This window comes from Microtus oregoni, unplaced genomic scaffold (genome assembly GCF_018167655.1).
Source record: "Microtus oregoni isolate MIOR12 unplaced genomic scaffold, Mior012 000013F_ref0000133, whole genome shotgun sequence".
NCBI lineage: Eukaryota > Metazoa > Chordata > Mammalia > Rodentia > Cricetidae > Microtus > Microtus oregoni.
The window spans coordinates 5,934,120-5,954,756 of NW_024543072.1; the positions used below are offsets into that span (position 1 = coordinate 5,934,120).

Genomic DNA, 20,637 nt, shown 5'->3' on the forward strand with positions numbered 1-20,637 from the left:
CTAACTCCTAAAAAACAGGAAGAGAGGCTCCCTAAGGTGGTGAGCCAAGTATATCAGGACAATTTTCTTGTAGCTGGGGCCTCAGGGTTGCAATTATCACTTCAATGCTGGGCCTCAAAAGGCCTTAATGGGGGCCTCATGGCCTCCTGCTTTCAGGAAATATTCAGTGTGTTTTGCTTTCCTTCATTTGGCAATAGGAGGACAGAGTCTAAAGAGGGGCAAACTCCACCTAATACAGACGAGATGGTGACCTTAGGCAAATTTTAAAAACTGTCACCGTTTTTACTCTTCAGTAGCTAAAATGCAGATATATACCATCTAACTCATTACTTCACAGACCAGATGCTACCTATAAAATACCTAGTTGCTACCTAACATAAAAGTCAATAAACAGTTTTTATAAAAATAAAGAAATAAATAGTTTCTATTTAGTGTCTCAGTGAGATTAAAACATTAAAAACAACACATCAAGGCAATGTTTATTTTCATCTACCTATCATTTATCTCTCCTCTCACATCTAGACACCCTTTCTAGTAATGCAATCTCTATTTTCCCTAAAGGAGCACTTTCTAAACCCATACTCCCAGTTCATAAGGACTCAAGGCTGCCTCCCACGACTCCATCCTGGAAGGTATCAGAGGTGAAAATATAATCCAAGCCTGTCTAATCATTATACTCCATTTCAAACATGGTAAGTAGTTCAAAGAATGTTGCATGACTCTCACTGGTCCCAAAAGACCCCATATCATGACTTCAGGCAGAACAGATAGTAAAGAGGAGGTCACCTTCCTTTAGAACTAGTTGTTTACAAGATGGAATTCTGGAAATGATGGCTGAATGCTCAGCCCCAAATTGGGAATCTACATATGTCCTTGAGGCTCTGGAAAGATTACACAAGAGGCAGAAAGAATGGACTGATCAGAGGACAACAGAGGTGGCACAGAACACTGACTCCCAGGTACTCCTGTGACTGAGATCACCTGCCAAGATCAGCACAAGACTGGGCCAGAGACCCATGTGGTCCCATCCCTCGCTGAAGGTCTATAGGCAGTTTACAGTTAATGAGGAAAAGATTTTTCTCAGTGATGTAGCCTTAAGTAACCCTTAGTAAACTCAATGGCTCATTAGCAAAGAAGACACAGGGATGGCAAGATCACTCAGTGGCTAAGTGGGTAAAAGTGTTTGCCTTGCAAACTTGATGACCTGAATTTTATCTCCAGGGTCCATAGTAGAGGGAGAGAACCAACTCTCAAGAGAGTTGTCCTCTGAGCTCTACAGGTGTGCCACACTCACATACACACATATACACTCTCCTGCACACATACACACTCACCTACACAATACACACATATAAACTCACATATACACTCTCCTACACACATACACACTCACCTACACAAATATAAACTCACACACACATACACACTCACCTACACAATACACACATATAAACTCACACACACATACACACTCACCTACACACATATACACTCACCTACACAATACACACATATAAACTCACATACACACATATACACTCATCTACACACATACACTCACATACACACACATTCACCTATACACATACACACTCACCTTCATACATACACATTCACATAAACACATATACACTTAGTGACACACATATACACTCTCCTACACACATATACACTCACCTACACATATAAACTCACACACACACATATACACTCACCTACACAATACACACATATAAACTCACATACACACATATACACTCTCCTACACACATACACACTCACCTACACAATACACACATATAAACTCACACACACACATACACACTCACCTACACAATACACACATATAAACTCACATACACACATATACACTCTCCTACACACATACACACTCACCTACACAATACACACATATAAACTCACATACACACATATACACTCTCCTACACACATACACACTCACCTACACAATACACACATATAAACTCACACACACACATACACACTCACCTACACAATACACACATATAAACTCACACACACATACACACTCACCTACACAATACACACATAAAACTCACATACACACATATACACTCTCCTACACACATACACACTCACAATACACACATATAAACTCACATACACACATATACACTCTCCTGCACACATACACACTCACCTACACAATACACACATATAAACTCACATACACACATATACACTCTCCTACACACATACACACTCACCTACACACATATAAACTCACACACACACATACACACTCACCTACACATATACATTCACCTACACAATACACACATATAAACTCACACACACACACATACACACTCACCTACACATATACACTCACCTACACAATACACACATATAAACTCACACACACACATACACTCATCTACACACATACACTCACATACACACACACTCACCTATACACATACACACTCACCTTCATACATACACATTCACATACACACATATACACTTACTGACACACATATACACTCTCCTACACACATATACACTCACCTACACATATAAACTCACATACACACTCACCTACACTGACACAAAATAATAAACAGTAATTTGAGGGCACATGATAGCAGAAGGGGGGCTAGCTGAGCAAAGAGGAAGGTCACCAGGAGAAGATGGACAAGAAAGGGTAACAAGGGGTGAAAGCAATCAAGATACATCAAATACATATGAAAATGTCAAAATAAAACCCACTGTATATTGTTGAGGATACATTTTCAGGCAGAGAATATAAACAGAAGGACAACTCTGGGAAAGAATGAAGAGCATCAAGAGAACAGTGAGAGGAAGACATTAGGGTCCAAACATCCAGCCATCTAGCCAATCACAGAGTAAGAAGGAAAGAACAGTATATAGACATAGAGAAAGATAAAAACCCAGAGGCAAATGGTAGTCGGGATAACTTAAGTTAAGAAAAGCTGGCAAGAAACAAACCAAGCTAAGACTAGGTATTCATAACTATAAATAATCCTCTGTATGTGATTTATTTGGGAGCTGAGTAACAGGCGCCCCAAAAGTCAAAAGAGGAAAACATCCCACAATAGTCTATAATACATAAATGCTAATTTAAAAGGAGGAAAAATAAATAAAAGGCAGGTCTCTGAGAACTACCAATTGCAAGGGGCCTCTGTGGGAGGGAAGCTAGAGCCAAGGGAAACAGAGCTGCACTTGGGAGTATGTAAAGCCAGACAAGGAGATGACATGTGATATTCTGGATCTAGTCACCACTGAAGCTCCGTCTCTAGGGCCATTTCAACTACATGTATCAGACAGACAGCACTGGCAGCCCCAAGCCTTAGCCTCGTCTTCCTTCCTTCTTCCCTCCTGTTTTCAGGTATTTCTTTACTTATGTGTTGTATGTGTGTGCATGTGTGTGCAGGTCAGAGGCTAGCTTCTGGGAGTCGGTTCTCTCCTTCCACCATGGCAGTGCCCCGTGACAGAACTCAGACGAGTAGCAAATATCCACTGAGCCCTCTCCCCAGCACAGCCTCTTCTCATTGTGGGATATTTGCATACTGTGAACATATACTACTGTGATTGGCTTAATAAAGAGCAGAACGGCCAATAGCTAGGCAGAAGGTATAGGTAGGACTTCCAGGCAGAGAGAGGGAGTAGGAGGAGATAGTCAAAATGCAAGAGAGACATGGAAGGAGTCAAACACACAGAATGGGAGAGAGGTAAAAGCCACATGGCAGAACATAGATTAATAAAAAATATGTGTTAATTTAAGTTATAAGAGCTAGTTAAAAACAAGTCTAAGCTAAAAGCCAAGTTTTCATAATTAATAAGTTTCTGTGTCGTTATTTGGGAGCTGGCTGGCAGGACAGAGAAAGACTTGTTACACCTTTTGAGTTCCTCATAATGCCCTCCTAATCTGACTCTAGGTTCAGTCCTATGACTTTGGCTAAGTGAAAATCAATGTGAATGAAGCAGAAGCCTTGAGGATAGCACCTGTGTGTTTATTCATTGTTCATTGTCCTTTACCACACCCGGAAGAACACTCTTTACCGACATGAGAAGCACAAAACATAGCCAAGTTGGCCCTGCCAGCAGTCCACCAACCCCAAGACATGAAAGCAAGCGCCATCCAGTTGAGTGGAGTTGCCTCCTCAGCAGCTGCCCACAGATGCATGAGCAACCCAGCTAAGACGGCCTGAGGAGCACACAGACCCCATCAGTACTTCTTAGAATCTCACAGAACTTTTGTGATCGGTTGTTTGACAGTATTGTGGGAGTAATGCGTGACCGATGCCTTTGCCCATGAATTTCTTTTTGCTAAATTCTATCTTACTTTGTGTTCCTAACACTTACACCCTAAGGAGTCTTCAGATATATGGGAAGAAACATTTTCTGTAAATGTTTCCCGTTCCCTAAAAAGACAGTCTTTAAAAGGATTCTCTAACGGTTTGTAGCTTAGGCACTTTGTTTGAAATGTTTACATTGCTCTAAATGCTGTTTCATTTTCCTTGGAAATACACAAAAAAGCATGCTATAGCTAAGGTTTTGGTATGAGCAATCAATCTCTTCAGTAAAAAGGAGTACCAATACACCAATAATAAGAATTCAGTTATATAAATGATAAATAACACAGACAAGGGACCAGCATGACAGCGTGAACATCAAATGAGACAGAAAGATGTTCCTGACATTCTGGTAGTGGATAAGAGCAGAGTACAAACGTGAGTGTGTGTGTGTGTGTGTGTGTGTGTGTGTGTGTGTGTTTGCGTGCGTGTGCGCACACGTGCACATGTTCCTCACACTTCTGGAAAGCACAGATATGTGCACATACTAGCAGGGAGACTACAGTGACACACACAGACTCCAGGAAGACCTGAATTCAAATCCCAGCACCCACACAAGACTCCAGGAAGACCTGAATTCAAATCCCAAGCACCCACACAAGACTCCAGGAAGACCTGAATTCAAATCCCAAGCACCCACACAAGACTCCAGGAAGACCTGAATTCAAATCCCAAGCACCCACACAGACTCCAGGAAGACCTGAATTCAAATCCCAAGCACCCACACAAGACTCCAGGAAGACCTGAATTCAAATCCCAAGCACCCACACAAGACTCCAGGAAGACCTGAATTCAAATCCCAAGCACCCACACAGACTCCAGGAAGACCTGAATTCAAATCCCAAGCACCCACACAGACTCCAGGAAGACCTGAATTCAAATCCCAAGAACCCACACAAGACTCCAGGAAGACCTGAATTCAAATCCCAAGCACCCACACAGACTCCAGGAAGACCTGAATTCAAATCCCAAGCACCCACACAGACTCCAGGAAGACCTGAATTCAAATCCCAAGCACCCACACAAGACTCCAGGAAGACCTGAATTCAAATCCCAGCACCCACACAGACTCCAGGAAGACCTGAATTCAAATCCCAAGCACCCACACAAGACTCCAGGAAGACCTGAATTCAAATCCCAAGCACCAACACAGACTCCAGGAATACCTGAATTCAAATCCCAAGCACCCACACAAGACTCCAGGAAGACCTGAATTCAAATCCCAAGCACCCACACAAGACTCCAGGAAGACCTGAATTCAAATCCCAAGCACCCACACAAGACTCCAGGAAGACCTGAATTCAAATCCCAAGCACCCACACAGACTCCAGGAAGACCTGAATTCAAATCCCAAGAACCCACACAAGACTCCAGGAAGACCTGAATTCAAATCCCAAGCACCCACACAAGACTCCAGGAAGACCTGAATTCAAATCCCAAGCACCCACACAAGACTCCAGGAAGACCTGAATTCAAATCCCAAGCACCCACACAAGACTCCAGGAAGACCTGAATTCAAATCCCAAGCACCCACACAAGACTCCAGGAAGACCTGAATTCAAATCCCAAGAACCCACACAAGACTCCAGGAAGACCTGAATTCAAATCCCAAGCACCCACACAAGACTCCAGGAAGACCTGAATTCAAATCCCAAGCACCCACACAAGACTCCAGGAAGACCTGAATTCAAATCCCAAGCACCCACACAAGACTCCAGGAAGACCTGAATTCAAATCCCAAGCACCCACACAAGACTCCAGGAAGACCTGAATTCAAATCCCAAGAACCCACACAAGACTCCAGGAAGACCTGAATTCAAATCCCAAGCACCCACACAAGACTCCAGGAAGACCTGAATTCAAATCCCAAGAACCCACATAAGATTCCAGGAAGACCTAAATTCAAATCCCAAGCACTCACATAAAACTCCAGAAAGTCCTGAGTTCAGATCCCAAGCACCCACAAAAGAGTCCAGGCATGCTGCAAGGGTCTGTAATCCCAGCACCACAGTGAACAGGAACACGAGGATCACTGCGGCCAGCTGGCCACAAACCTAGCTGCAGGTTCAGCAGGAGGGTCAGTCTCAAGGAAATAAGGTGGAGAGTGACAGAGCAGGACACCTGACATGCTCCTCCATGCACATACTGGTACATGGACCCACACATATGCACATCTTACACCATACACGCCATAGTCACACAGTAATAATGACTGTGCTTCCTTATTTAAAAAGCAAAAACATTCTGACATTGGCTCCCGGTTTCTCTGGGCTCTCTTGATCCAGGGTTAGTACCAGATTTAATGCCAGTATCAGGAACAGAAGCCTTCCTTTTTCCTGTGCTCTCAACCGGTAAACAATAGACAAAGTCATCCCTATCATGAAGTGTTGGCTAAAAAATCACATGAAACTGGACAGACTGGGATGTTGATTGCATCTCACTGTTTACCAAGTTTACCACTGTATTTTCATCTGTTATCTACTCTGTTGAAATAAGGAGCGGCGGGCTGCGTCCCCGGCACCCGGCCGCCCCCACGGCTAGCTTCACCTGAAATAATTACACGGAAACTATATTCTTTTAAACACTGCTTGGCCCATTTCTATCTAGCCTCTTCTAGGCTAGCTCTCGCACCTGGACTAGCCCATTTCTAATAATCTGCTGTAGCCCACAAGCTGGCTTACCAGGAATGATCTTAACCTGCGTCTGCCTGGAGTGTGAGAATCATGGTGACTCCTCGACTCAGCTTCTTTCTCCCAGAATTCCATTCTGTTTACTCCGCCTACCTAAGGGTTGGCCTATCAAATGGGCCTAGCAGTTTCTTTATTGCTTAACCAATGAAATCAACAGATTGATATATGACACTCCTTCATCACTACTCTGTGTCACTTACTGTTATTTTTTTCTTCAAACACAGTCTAATCCATATAGGCATGTATATGGTCCCCTTAACTAAAAAAATAAAATAAAAAAATAAAGCCATTACATTATATCCCTATCTTATTCTTAATGTTTGTATTTTTCTGTTTCTCTAGTCAACAATATGATGAATTTTTGTCTCTTAATATTTCAAAGCTGTATAGCTTTTTATTTGGCTGATGCGTTATATTTTATTGCTTTGACCTGTATCTCTCTAATCTTAATAGTAACTTCTACTGCCATTCAGTTTACTTTTGCCTTTTTACTCTAAATGTTCATTTGTCTTCAATCATATTTTCAAATAAGAACACCCATGGCTGTGTATATGTGTATACATACATTCCAGGGTTGTACTATAGACATCTCTTATTGCCAATTGTGAAAAGCAAGAATTGTTCAGCTGGGGCCAGCAAGCCAGCTCAGGTAAAGATGCTCGCTGGAAACCTGCATGTTTTCTGGCAAACATGCATGCTGGAAAGCCTGAGTCCAGTACCTGAAGCCCACGTAAAGGCTGACAGAGAAAAATGTCTCTTCAAAGTCATCTCTAACTTGCACAGTGTGCCGTGGCACACACATATACAAACACAATTAAAATATTAAATACTTTCTTTATAAATTGATGTCCCAGTGATCATCCAGGATAGACAAAATCTTTAGAGCTCGGTTCTTTTTTTTTTTTTTTTTTTTGGTTTTTCGAGACAGGGTTTCTCTGTGGTTTTGGAGCCTGTCCTGGAACTAGCTCTTGTAGACCAGGCTGGTCTCGAACTCACAGAGATCCGCCTGCCTCTGCCTCCCGAGTGCTGGGATTAAAGGCGTGCGCCACCACCGACCGGCTAGAGCTCGGTTCTTAAGAATCAGAACTTGAAACTATAATATACGTTTCTTCTAAACTGTCTTTTAGATAGGGTTCACTATGTAACCCTGGCTGGCCGAGAGCTATTCAAGCTGGACTGGCTATAAACTCACAGAGATGCACTTGCCTCTGGCTCCTGAGCACAGGAATTAAAGGTGTGTGCCACTACACTCAAGTCTTTTTTCTAATTTTAAAATGTGTCATGAACCTAAATGCTTACTTGTTAAAATAACTAATAGGTTATTATAAAGAATACATGTGTTAAAGAATTAAACCAAAGCACTCAGTCTTACCAACAATGTCTTTTCACAAAATGGTGCTTTCTTCTTGAGTGTATGCATGTGTGTCTGGATGTAAGTTTGGATGAATCAGGATTAAATTCTACATAAAGTCCCAGACCACACCCTCCTTTTCCTCAATAGTTCATTCCGAACACCATCTCCTTTTTAGACATGATTATTAATGGCTATTTTATAAAAATCCAAAAGATGGCCACCAAAAATCCCTTCCCTTTCTGTAGGTGAACATTTCTCTTTCCTACCAAGGAACATTCTATTTCCCTCACAACAGGCTTAAACCAACAAATGCAAAAGATGTGACATTGTTCTCACACTGAACTTTACCCAGAGAAAGCCTAAAAGTTTCTTTGTCTCTTAAAATTCATCTGACGTGACATAAAGGAGTTGTATTCGCTAATCCTGAGCATCAATCTGACTGTCTAAAGGCTTAGATTAGTGGCATACGCCTCTGGGTGTCATTTCCAGAGAGAAGCACCTCTGACCTACTGAATGCTTTACCCACTGATGAGTTTAAACTCACTCGGGAGGCAAAGACAGGCGGATCTCTGTGAGTTCGAGGCCAGCCTGGTCTAGAAGAGCTAGTTCCAGGACAGGACCCAAAAGCTACGGAGAAACCCTGTCTCGAAAATCAAAAATAAATAAATAAATAAATAAATAATCTCACATGAAGTCTTCAGAGGTGATGAACCGTGAAAGGCAGAGACTTGATGGAGGAAGCCAGTTGTAACGGTATGTCCTTCAAGGGCTATGTCTCACCCTACCCCTATCTTCTGTCTCCTGGCACCAAGACATAAGCTTATCATCTTGCCCTCCCCAAAATCATGAGCCAAATAAAGAATACCTCCCCTAAAGGTGTTTTCTCAAATAGTTTGGTCAGATATTTAGGTCACAACTAGCGCAGAAGTCCAAGCTGTACTATTGGAAACAGAATGTCACAGAAAATCTTCGGAGATGAGACTCTACACAGAAACACAGTTGATATGAAGATGCAAGCATCCCAACCAGCAGCCAGCACTCAGACAGGCCAGCGAGATGAGCCACCTTGAACTGCCATCCAGGATCATGGGCATGAGTGAAACTCTAACACTAGAAGCAGGAGCAGGACCATCAGTCAAGCTGCATGGCTGTGGAAAATAACAAGCTATTGTTCAAAGCCTCCGAACTTTGGAACCAGTCACTTAAAGCTTTATTGAATGATTATTGAATCATTTGTTTAACTAATCATATGACACGGGTTATTTGTTGAATGAAATGTAATAATGTTGTGATGGAAAACATTTCACAATATTTTGATTGAAAAAGTCCTAGCTGACTAATATTTTGATTGATGAAGCACTGGTTACTACCCGAGGATCACATTCGAGAAGAAATACAAGATAAAAATGGAACATTTTATACTCCCATCTTTTCCTTGGCTAGTTCCCTTCACAGCCTATGCTCTTTACTCTCAGCGTTCCTTGAAGCTGCCATCTCTCCTGAGGCTACCAAAAATCCCCAATTCAAAAGATGACTTCAACACTGTATACCCAGTAAATACACTTTCAGAGGAATAGTGCCCCTCTCCAGCGGTTTTCATCCAGGACTTCATGAGCAGTTTAGTAAATGTCTGGATTAATGTAGCTGATGGGAATTTGGTTTTCTACCAAGAAGTCTCAGCGATGTTGGAAATACAAGGGGATGAACCCAAACATGAATGCATGATATAATTTTCCCAAGATGATTTGGCAAGCGAACCCTTTTCCTTTTAATATACTTGAAATTTTCCCCTGAAACATTCTAATTTCCTCATACAAGAAATGCTTTTAGGCAACAGATTCGTTCTTGATGTTGAATGCAGGGATGAAAGGGGCCGAGATATGACAGAGCTTCTGTCTTCAGGAAACCTACTCCTAGAATGGACTTTCTTAAGCAGTTCTCTTGAGCTCAGATCCAACATGTTTGAAGGAATGGTGGTTACAAGAACTAGGTACTACAAAGTTGATCTCTAACAAGGAAAGGTAAATGATAAAAGAATTGTCTAGAACCATGCAGTTGGCCACACCTGTAATCACAGCACAAAACAGAAGTGTCAGCCATCTGAGGTCCAGCCTCAGCTATGTAGAAGGTTGGGGACCAGTCTGGGATACATATGATACTCTCTAAGACAAAAATAGAAGCACTACTAGATATGGTCAAAGTATGAATATTTCATAATGAAACCCATTATTTTGTAGAGTAAATAAAAGTTAACATAGTAAAAATAAATAAATTTGAAAACTGACTGGAGTTTTGACCTCAAAAAACTCCAAGAAAAAGTATAATTCTCTATTTATTTTCAAGCCTCAATAGTGAAGCTGAAGTGTCAGAAAGAACACGTCATCCATCAGCAGTCCATGCCGAGCAGCTGAGAAAAACACTGATATTTGCACCACCAAGATCACACTAGACAAGAGATGCTTGGTCCAAGTGATTCCACAGAAACTACCAAGTCCCAGGCGATGCAGAGGCCATCAAAACAGTAACAATTTCTTCATCACTACAGATCTGCTTCTCCCTCTTAAAATGTTTCTATGAAATAAATGACGATACACATAGCAATTGTTCCCTCTTTTCACACATTCGCAAGGATAGCTCCAGCTTTTGAAGACTTCCAGCTGGATATAGCTGAACTACTGACTCTGGATAAAGACTGTGAACACATCTAACGTGAAGTTCATGTGTGAGCTCTTGGTACCCCTTACCTGCTGTGTTCACACAGTTTCCAGATATTTAAGGAATTGAACTCCACCAAGTCATTCCTGGGAGGAAACTGCACCTTACTTTGAACTTTCTACAAAAATGATTATCTGATTAGAAATTCAATGACTGTAGGAGAGGTTGGGGTGCTGCATGACCACGGCCTAACTATGATATATCTTGGGTGATCTCCAGTACCCTTAATAGCCATTTCTTGTCCACCTCTATGTCTGACATCCTTGTGCCGATCAGGTAAAACTTCTTGGGATGTCCTAGCCTCCACCGATGTCATTACATGCATGTGTTTCTCCACTTTGCTGCTGTAACACGCCTACATCATGTCCCTAGCAATGTGCTTGCAAAGTGTGGTTTCCTTTGTTCTGTTACTCGAAAAACTTTATAGAGCTCTTATCATTTTGGGGATATGGAATCTGTGCAATCTAAATCTGTGTTCCTAGGCCATGGTCAATGACACTTGAGTCTGTAATCAACTATCTCTTATCCCTAAAAACTGTGGATATGAATATTTGTGTATGCGTGTGTGTGCATGTTTATGTGTATGCAGTGCTCATGTGGAGATCAGGGGACAAACTCGGTGTCATGAGCAAAACCTTCCTTTAATTTTGTATCACATCCCCTCCTGCCTCCGCCTCCTCCTTCTCCTCCCTCTTCCTCTTCATCTCTGACTCTTTTGCCTGCTTGTGGGAACCTTTTCTTCCTATTGGGCTGTTTGCAGCCTTGATGTGATGATATGTGCCTGGTCTTATTGTAACTTTGTTGTTCCATGTTTGGTTGATGTCCCTGATCTTTTCTGAGGGGAGATGGAGGGGAATCTGGGGGAGAAGAGAGGTGAGGAGCGGAAAGACCGAGGGGAGGGAAAACTACAATTGGGATGTAATATATGAGAGAAGAATTTAAAAAAAAAAAAAAAAGGACACTTTAAAAAAAATTCAGACCGTCACGCTTACAGCATGGCTATCATCACAGCCCACACTTCTACTTCTTAAAATTAATTTTAATTAGCAACCTAAGCCAAACACATTATCTAGAAATAAACTTCTTCTGCCAGATTTATAGATCGGGCACAGTTTCCTGGGACCAGACCACCCCTCCGGCTACTACACACAGAATTAGGTCAAGCTTGTTCAAGAGGTGCAGGTTGAGATAATGAACTAAGCTAGAGGCAGGTTCCCCAGCTGCCACATCCCCTGCACCACCTCGTGATTCCTACCTGTTCTCCTGAGTCACTCACACCCTCCGCCCTCTGCCCAGCTGTGTTTAAGCTCCCCGGTGTATTTTAAGATACTTGCTCTGACACTTAGGCTTTTTTGAGTTGTTGTCTCCTTGCTTCTCATTTACCCTGGTGGGTTTTTTTTTCTTTTCTTTTTTTTAATTCTCTAAAATGAATTTTTGAGAACAATTAAAAAGATAAATTTTAGTCAGCAATCAATAAGGCAATAATGTCTCCTTCCTGTTACCAACTTCAAGAAGACCTCTCTAAGCTTTCCTACCCACCTGTAAATGTGCCATTAGAAAGTAAGATCTTATTATTTTAAATACTTTTACAGAGCCGAAATAGGAGTCCATCAGTGGAGTTTCTTCTTGAAATTTCTCTTTAGAAAACCTGCTTATGTATATTCGTAATATACAACACTAAGAAGGATAAATTATTCATAACCTCAAACTGCAAAGAAACAAATGTTGCTGACATAAGAGAAACTATGACACCACAGGGTTCAGCTGCACAACGCCCTCCACTTTACAAACTCCTCATGAATAAATCTCAAGTCCAGGGTAAGTTCTTCATAGAAGTCAAGCGAAATAACAGATGGCTTTATGAATCTATGAGGATGTTGTCTCTAATTGCATATGGATTCATAAATAAAATATGCACTCCTCCACTTGCCCTCTTAGAAAAGGTTTAAGGACTCTCCAACTAGAGGCTCGGGGAGCATGGTTGGAAGAGCCTTAAGTCTTGTCTCCCTCAAGTGTCTTCCACTATCACAGTCTGGAATGCTCTATTTTAAGACAAAAGCACTTCCTGCTATCTGTTCTAAATTAGGTTAAGTTTATTTCCACAGATTTCAGCTTCAGTCCATCACCTGAACCCTGCTGACAGACCATGTGAGCTGAGATCATCAGTATCTCCTAAGACTTAAACAACTGAAAATATCTGTCCTTTTTTTTCTGACCAGCCTCTCCAACTTTTTAAATCTCTGGGTCACAGATGACATTTAATTCCAAAATAAAATCGTTGTACAGGGAGACATAATATCGAACAGTCTCAAGCAAGAAGGATTGACCATCAGGATGAGGCTGCTGCAGATGTGTGGGACACGGCTAATACAGGGCTGCTGCAGATGTGTGGGACACGGCTAATACAGGGCTGCTGCAGATGTGTGGGACACGGCTAATACAGGGGTCTGCAGATGTGCGGGACATGGCTAATACCCCTAGGGGTCTGCAGATGTTGTGGGACATGGCTAATACAGGGTCTGCAGATGTGTGGGACACGGCTAATACAGGGTCTGCAGATGTGTGGGACACGGCTAATACAGGGTCTGCAGATGTGTGGGACACGGCTAATACAGGGGTCTGCAGATGTGTGGGACACGGCTAATACAGGGGTCTGCAGATGTGTGGGACACGGCTAATACAGGGTCTGCAGATGTGTGGGACATGGCTAATACAGGGCTGCTGCAGATGTGTGGGACACGGCTAATACAGGGGTCTGCAGATGTGTGGGACACGGCTAATACAGGGGTCTGCAGATGTGTGGGACATGGCTAATACAGGGGTCTGCAGATGTGTGGGACACGGCTAATACAGGGGTCTGCAGATGTGTGGGACACGGCTAATACAGGGTCTGCAGATGTGTGGGACATGGCTAATACAGGGGTCTGCAGATGTGTGGGACACGGCTAATACAGGGGTCTGCAGATGTGTGGGACATGGCTAATACAGGGGTCTGCAGATGTGTGGGACACGGCTAATACAGGGGTTTGCAGATGTGTGGGACATGGCTAATACAGGGTCTGTAGATGTGTGGGACATGGCTAATACAGGGTCTGCAGATGTGTGGGACATGGCTAATACAGGGTCTGCAGATGTGTGGGACATGGCTAATACAGGGGTCTGCAGATGTGTGGGACACGGCTAATACAGGGGTTTGCAGATGTGTGGGACATGGCTAATACAGGGTCTGTAGATGTGTGGGACATGGCTAATACAGGGTCTGCAGATGTGTGGGACATGGCTAATACAGGGATGTTTAGAATTTGCTTCTAGTTGCCAACACAGAAAGATATAGATAATTAACTTTAAAATCAGAAGAAGAAAGGAAGGAAGGAAGAAAGGAAGGAAGGAAGGAAGGAGGAAAAATCTGAAAGTCTGACACTGTGATGCTCTCTTTCCTCCAAGACTAGAGCCAACCAGCACCCTCAGGAGAGGGCATGCACCTCTGCTTTCCCTATCCCTCCACTCCTTATGGCCTTATAGTCTGCCCTACTTCCTCTTTCCATGCTTGGCCTATAGGCAGTAAGATGCTGGATCACTACCACATAAAAGGCCTTAAAAAAGAATCCATTCTCCTTCATCGCCTGCTTCAAGTCCATTCTACCTGCTTTCTAAAAATCTCCCTCGAATCCATCTCCCCGTTCACACATCCTGCCACCACCCTCGGCAGGCCTCTTGTTTAAGCTAGCCCATACCCTTCTGAACCACCTCCCATTCTGACACCCTCTGCTCTATTTCCAAAACATCAGCCAAACTGTGTTAAGTTACAATTATAATCACAAAAATATCTCTACCACCCACTTAGAACATTTCCAAGCTTCCCAGTGCTGCATAGATAAAACCAAAAATCCTGTAGGTGACTCGCTCCTTCACCATCTCTGAACAGGTCTGCTTCCTGTTGCTCAAACCCATTAAGTCCCTTCCTGTCCCTCTGCATCAAGCATACGGTTCCCTTCATTTAGGTCCTATCCCCTGATAGCTTTACCTTCATCAAAGTCAATCCCTTTGAATCACATCCCCAGACCCTATGAATGTGAGATGTGTGGTCATACCCCCTTCACTTTGCAATATAAGTCCATGAGGGGAGGTAAAGAAATAGATGGACATGGGTAGAGGGGCACCCTAGTGAATAGACCTGGAATGTCTAGCTAAAGGTAGCAGATAGGGTCCAGCACTGAAAACTTAATTTGGACACGTGACATAGGTGATGAGAATTTGGGTGGGAGTTTAGTCTCTTTTAATATAGTTAGTTGGTCTTATTTGTTTTTATAGACCTAAAGGACAACACATACGCTAAAGGGAAATCTTTCTTCTTTTGGGGACATCTCACTACGTAGCCAAGAATGACCTGGAATTTGCTCAGGCGGGCACCAAATTCCCAAGTGTGGGGATTACTGGTATGTGCAACTGCAGGCTTCTATAAAGGTAAATATTAATTGCACAGACTGATTTCGTTCTCACACCTGTCACCTCTGCCACTATCAGGCCTTCCTTAGAACATGGTCAGGCACATCCAATAGCCCACACATATCTGCAAATCACTCCCAGTCCTTGAAATCTCATACTATATTCTCATCTCTTGGGGGTCTCTCTTCTGTTCTAAACCCTCATTGTGTATCCCAGGTTTTAACATTTGATCTAACATCAGAAGACTCCAGAGGGGAATTCAGGCCTGAGGACCACATCTTTGCATTCCAAATGTATACACTGAGCCGGCAAACTGGCAAATTAATCACCCTGCCTGCCTGCCTACCTCGACAAATGTAAAGGTCAGAAAGACAGTGTTTTAATTCTGAATTAGAATGCTTACTCCTCCAAGTTCTAAATAAAACCCAGTGGCAAAAGGAGGTCCTACGCACCCCTAAAACCCTCTGCCCTCACTGGTAGCTCAAATATACTCCAGGGGCCTCACATATATGAATTCTGCTAACTAGCACACTAGGCTATTTCTAGCTATATCCAAGGTAGAGAGGCTTGTTCTATAAAAGACCAAATTATGCTGGAGTTCAGGTCTTGTGGGCCTTTCGGTCTCTGTCACAAATGCCTGCTGCCTTTCAGCACAAAAGCAACAGCAGATGACTCATAACCAATGGGCAAGGCTGCATTCCAATAAAACCTGATTTTTTTTTTAAAAAAAATGACAGTAGTTGGATTTGACCCAGGGGTCGTAGCCTGCTGATATCTTGTCTATTACCTTGTAAATATGTGTCCCTTGGCAACCCTAGGTGCAGGGATGGTCATAATGGTAGCAGGATTTGGAGGCAAATCAGGATGTGTATACTGGCAGGTCACAGGCCTGTAGGTACAAGAACGGACTCTGGAATGCCAGGCTCTGCAGACTCCTGCACTCGCCCACATGAAGTCCTCCCCCACGGGGAAGACACAGTCACAGAAAGTCCAGAGTGGTCCCAGTGGCACTTCCTACACATGTCTAAGGACACAGGAGCCATGCAAACATTCCTTGAATATCTGAAAGAATAAAACTGGTACTTCAGTATCATCACCTTCATGGTAACACAGAAATCACTTTGGGGGACATTATGTGACAATTCTAAGATGCTAGCCAGCAGGGGAAAGATGTTTTCAAAAGAGAGGTCTCAAATCAGACCTCAAAACCAGGTCTGACTGGATCCACACGCATATCCATCTCACTTCCTGACATGCCCTCAAGCAGGTTCTTCCCTGGCCTTCATTGTCTTCAACCTCAAAGCTGGGAGTGACCGCAGTACTTCTCAGAGGAATTTGGTGGGGGCATTAATGACACAATGAAATGACATAAGAAATATACTCAGAAAATGCCCAACACAGAGATAGCATCCAATAAAAGCTAACCTGGATGACATTAATAAGCCTAAGGCCACTAAAAGCCCCAAATATCTCGGAATTCTCTCAACTCATTAAGGTTAACCCTGTCTGACTAGCTTGGGTCAAATTCAGCTTGCTGTTTAAAAATGCTTCAAATACTGCTTCATTTTTTGTTCTCAAGTGATGGGTTCTCTTTTCTTTCTCCTATACATAGAAGAAGCAATACCTTAATTTAAAAGTTTTATTTAAAAGTTTTTATACATTGTATTTTGATCTTATTTCTCCCTTCCCCAAACCCCCCCAGAATCTAGCCACCTATCACACTTTCTCTCTTCTTCTCCTGCCTCTAAGAACACGCACACACAAAAAAATCAAAACAAATAAGCAAAAGACCAATAAGACAAAAAATAAATACAAAACAAAATCAACAAGCACACAGAAAACGTGGTGCTCATTTTGTGTTGGCCTGTGCTGGTTGTGTGTGCTGCACTCAGTGAGACTCCACTGGGGAAACCTATTTTCCCTGGGCCAGTGTGCATTAGTTACAAACAGTTTCTTGGTTAGTGGTCCATTGTTTTTAAAAACAAGAAAAGTCTGAAGCTACAATATTATATGTCTCTAGATATTAAGAAATCTCAATAATAAACTATTTAATCTTTAAATGCCACAAAAAATTATGAATTATGGGTAAAAAAAAAATCCAACCTGGTATAGCTGAAATTGCCAAAAAAAAATGCTTCCCAGTCATTTTCCAAACTCTCTAGGAAACTGAACCATGCCTGTACACACCTCACTACTCCCCTTCAGCCTTCTCATACCCATTTCATAATTACTGTTTTCCATGTGCAGATTTAGCATGATTACATGTTCAGCTGCCTTGGATCATATTTTAGAGCCAAGCACTTGAGCGATAAGCTTGACTACATTCCATACCACAAAAATCCTTTACACCCAAGTTCTAGTTCCACCATCTTCCTGTCAGCCATTTCCATGGTTTAAATCCAAACTCTACCAAGTGATTCCAAAGGATTTAAATTTAAAATGTAAAATATCTAATAACATTTTAAAGAAATATGTTCTTAAAGTATTTAGCTAAATCTATAAGCTAAAAGCATAACAAAAAACACAACAGTATTTAAATAGCTTCTTTCTAGAAGAGAATATATACATGATCCCATACACAAGAAAAATCTTAGCAGCAAGAACTCACCCAACAACGGGAGGTGGAGAAGACTGTAAATGTGAAAATTCAGAAAAGAGCCTTCATCTGTGTTCTTAGTGTACACACATCTACCTAGTCCATCTACAGAGAGCACAGCATTCATCTGTGTTCTGAGTGCACACATCTACCTAGTCCATCTACAGAGAGCACAGCATTCATCTGTGTTCTGAGTGCACACATCTACCTAGTCCATCTACAGAGAGCACAGCATTCATCTGTGTGCTCAGTGCACACATCTACCTAGTCCATCTACAGAGAGCACAGCATTCATCCGTGTTCTCAGTGCACACATCTACCTAGTCCATCTACAGAGAGCACAGCATTCATCTGTGTTCTGAGTGCACACATCTACCTAGTCCATCTACAGAGAGCACAGCATTCATCTGTGTTCTGAGTGCACACATCTACCTAGTCCATCTACAGAGAGCACAGCATTCATCTGTGTTCTGAGTGCACACATCTACCTAGTCCATCTACAGAGAGCACAGCATTCATCTGTGTTCTGAGTGCACACATCTACCTAGTCCATCTACAGAGAGCACAGCATTCATCTGTGTTCTGAGTGCACACATCTACCTAGTCCATCTACAGAGAGCACAGCATTCATCTGTGTTCTGAGTGCACACATCTACCTAGTCCATCTACAGAGAGCACAGCATTCATCTGTGTTCTGAGTGCACACATCTACCTAGTCCATCTACAGAGAGCACAGCATTCATCTGTGTTCTTAGTGTACACACATCTACCTAGTCCATCTACAGAGAGCACAGCATTCATCTGTGTTCTGAGTGCACACATCTACCTAGTCCATCTACAGAGAGCACAGCATTCATCTGTGTGCTCAGTGCACACATCTACCTAGTCCATCTACAGAGAGCACAGCATTCATCCGTGTTCTCAGTGCACACATCTACCTAGTCCATCTACAGAGAGCACAGCATTCATCTGTGTTCTGAGTGCACACATCTACCTAGTCCATCTACAGAGAGCACAGCATTCATCTGTGTTCTGAGTGCACACATCTACCTAGTCCATCTACAGAGAGCACAGCATTCATCTGTGTTCTGAGTGCACACATCTACCTAGTCCATCTACAGAGAGCACAGCATTCATCTGTGTTCTGAGTGCACACATCTACCTAGTCCATCTACAGAGAGCACAGCATTCATCTGTGTTCTGAGTGCACACATCTACCTAGTCCATCTACAGAGAGCACAGCATTCATCTGTGTTCTGAGTGCACACATCTACCTAGTCCATCTACAGAGAGCACAGCATTCATCTGTGTGCTCAGTGCACACATCTACCTAGTCCATCTACAGAGAGCACAGCATTCATCCGTGTTCTCAGTGCACACATCTACCTAGTCCATCTACAGAGAGCACAGCATTCATCTGTGTTCTGAGTGCACACATCTACCTAGTCCATCTACAGAGAGCACAGCATTCATCTGTGTTCTGAGTGCACACATCTACCTAGTCCATCTACAGAGAGCACAGCATTCATCTGTGTTCTGAGTGCACACATCTACCTAGTCCATCTACAGAGAGCACAGCATTCATCTGTGTTCTGAGTGCACACATCTACCTAGTCCATCTACAGAGAGCACAGCATTCATCTGTGTTCTGAGTGCACACATCTACCTAGTCCATCTACAGAGAGCACAGCATTCATCTGTGTTCTGAGTGCACACATCTACCTAGTCCATCTACAGAGAGCACAGCATTCATCTGTGTTCTGAGTGCACACATCTACCTAGTCCATCTACAGAGAGCACAGCATTCATCTGTGTTCTTAGTGTACACACATCTACCTAGTCCATCTACAGAGAGCACAGCATTCATCTGTGTTCTGAGTGCACACATCTACCTAGTCCATCTACAGAGAGCACAGCATTCATCTGTGTGCTCAGTGCACACATCTACCTAGTCCATCTACAGAGAGCACAGCATTCATCCGTGTTCTCAGTGCACACATCTACCTAGTCCATCTACAGAGAGCACAGCATTCATCTGTGTTCTGAGTGCACACATCTACCTAGTCCATCTACAGAGAGCACAGCATTCATCTGTGTTCTGAGTGCACACATCTACCTAGTCCATCTACAGAGAGCACAGCATTCATCTGTGTTCTCAGTGCATACATCTACCTAGTCCATCTACAGAGCACAGCATTCATCTGTGTTCTGAGTGCACACATCTACCTAGTCCATCTACAGAGAGCACAGCATTCATCTGTGTTCTCAGTGCATACATCTACCTAGTCCATCTACAGAGCACAGCATTCATCTGTGTTCTCAGTGTGCACACATCTACCTAGTCCATCTACAGAGAGCACAGCATTCATCTGTGTTCTCAGTGTGCACACATCTACCTAGTCCATCTACAGAGAGCACAGCATCCATCTGTGTTCTGAGTGCACACATCTACCTAGTCCATCTACAGAGCACAGC

The 20,637-nt window shown here is 42.8% G+C and overlaps 1 protein-coding gene across 8 annotated transcripts in view; it reads right to left on the reverse strand.

The window, feature by feature from the left end:
• The window catches only part of Erc2 (ELKS/RAB6-interacting/CAST family member 2), an 892,417-nt gene that overhangs the window by 852,742 nt on the left and 19,038 nt on the right, over positions 1-20,637 (reverse strand). The gene's annotated exons all lie outside the window — the stretch shown is intronic.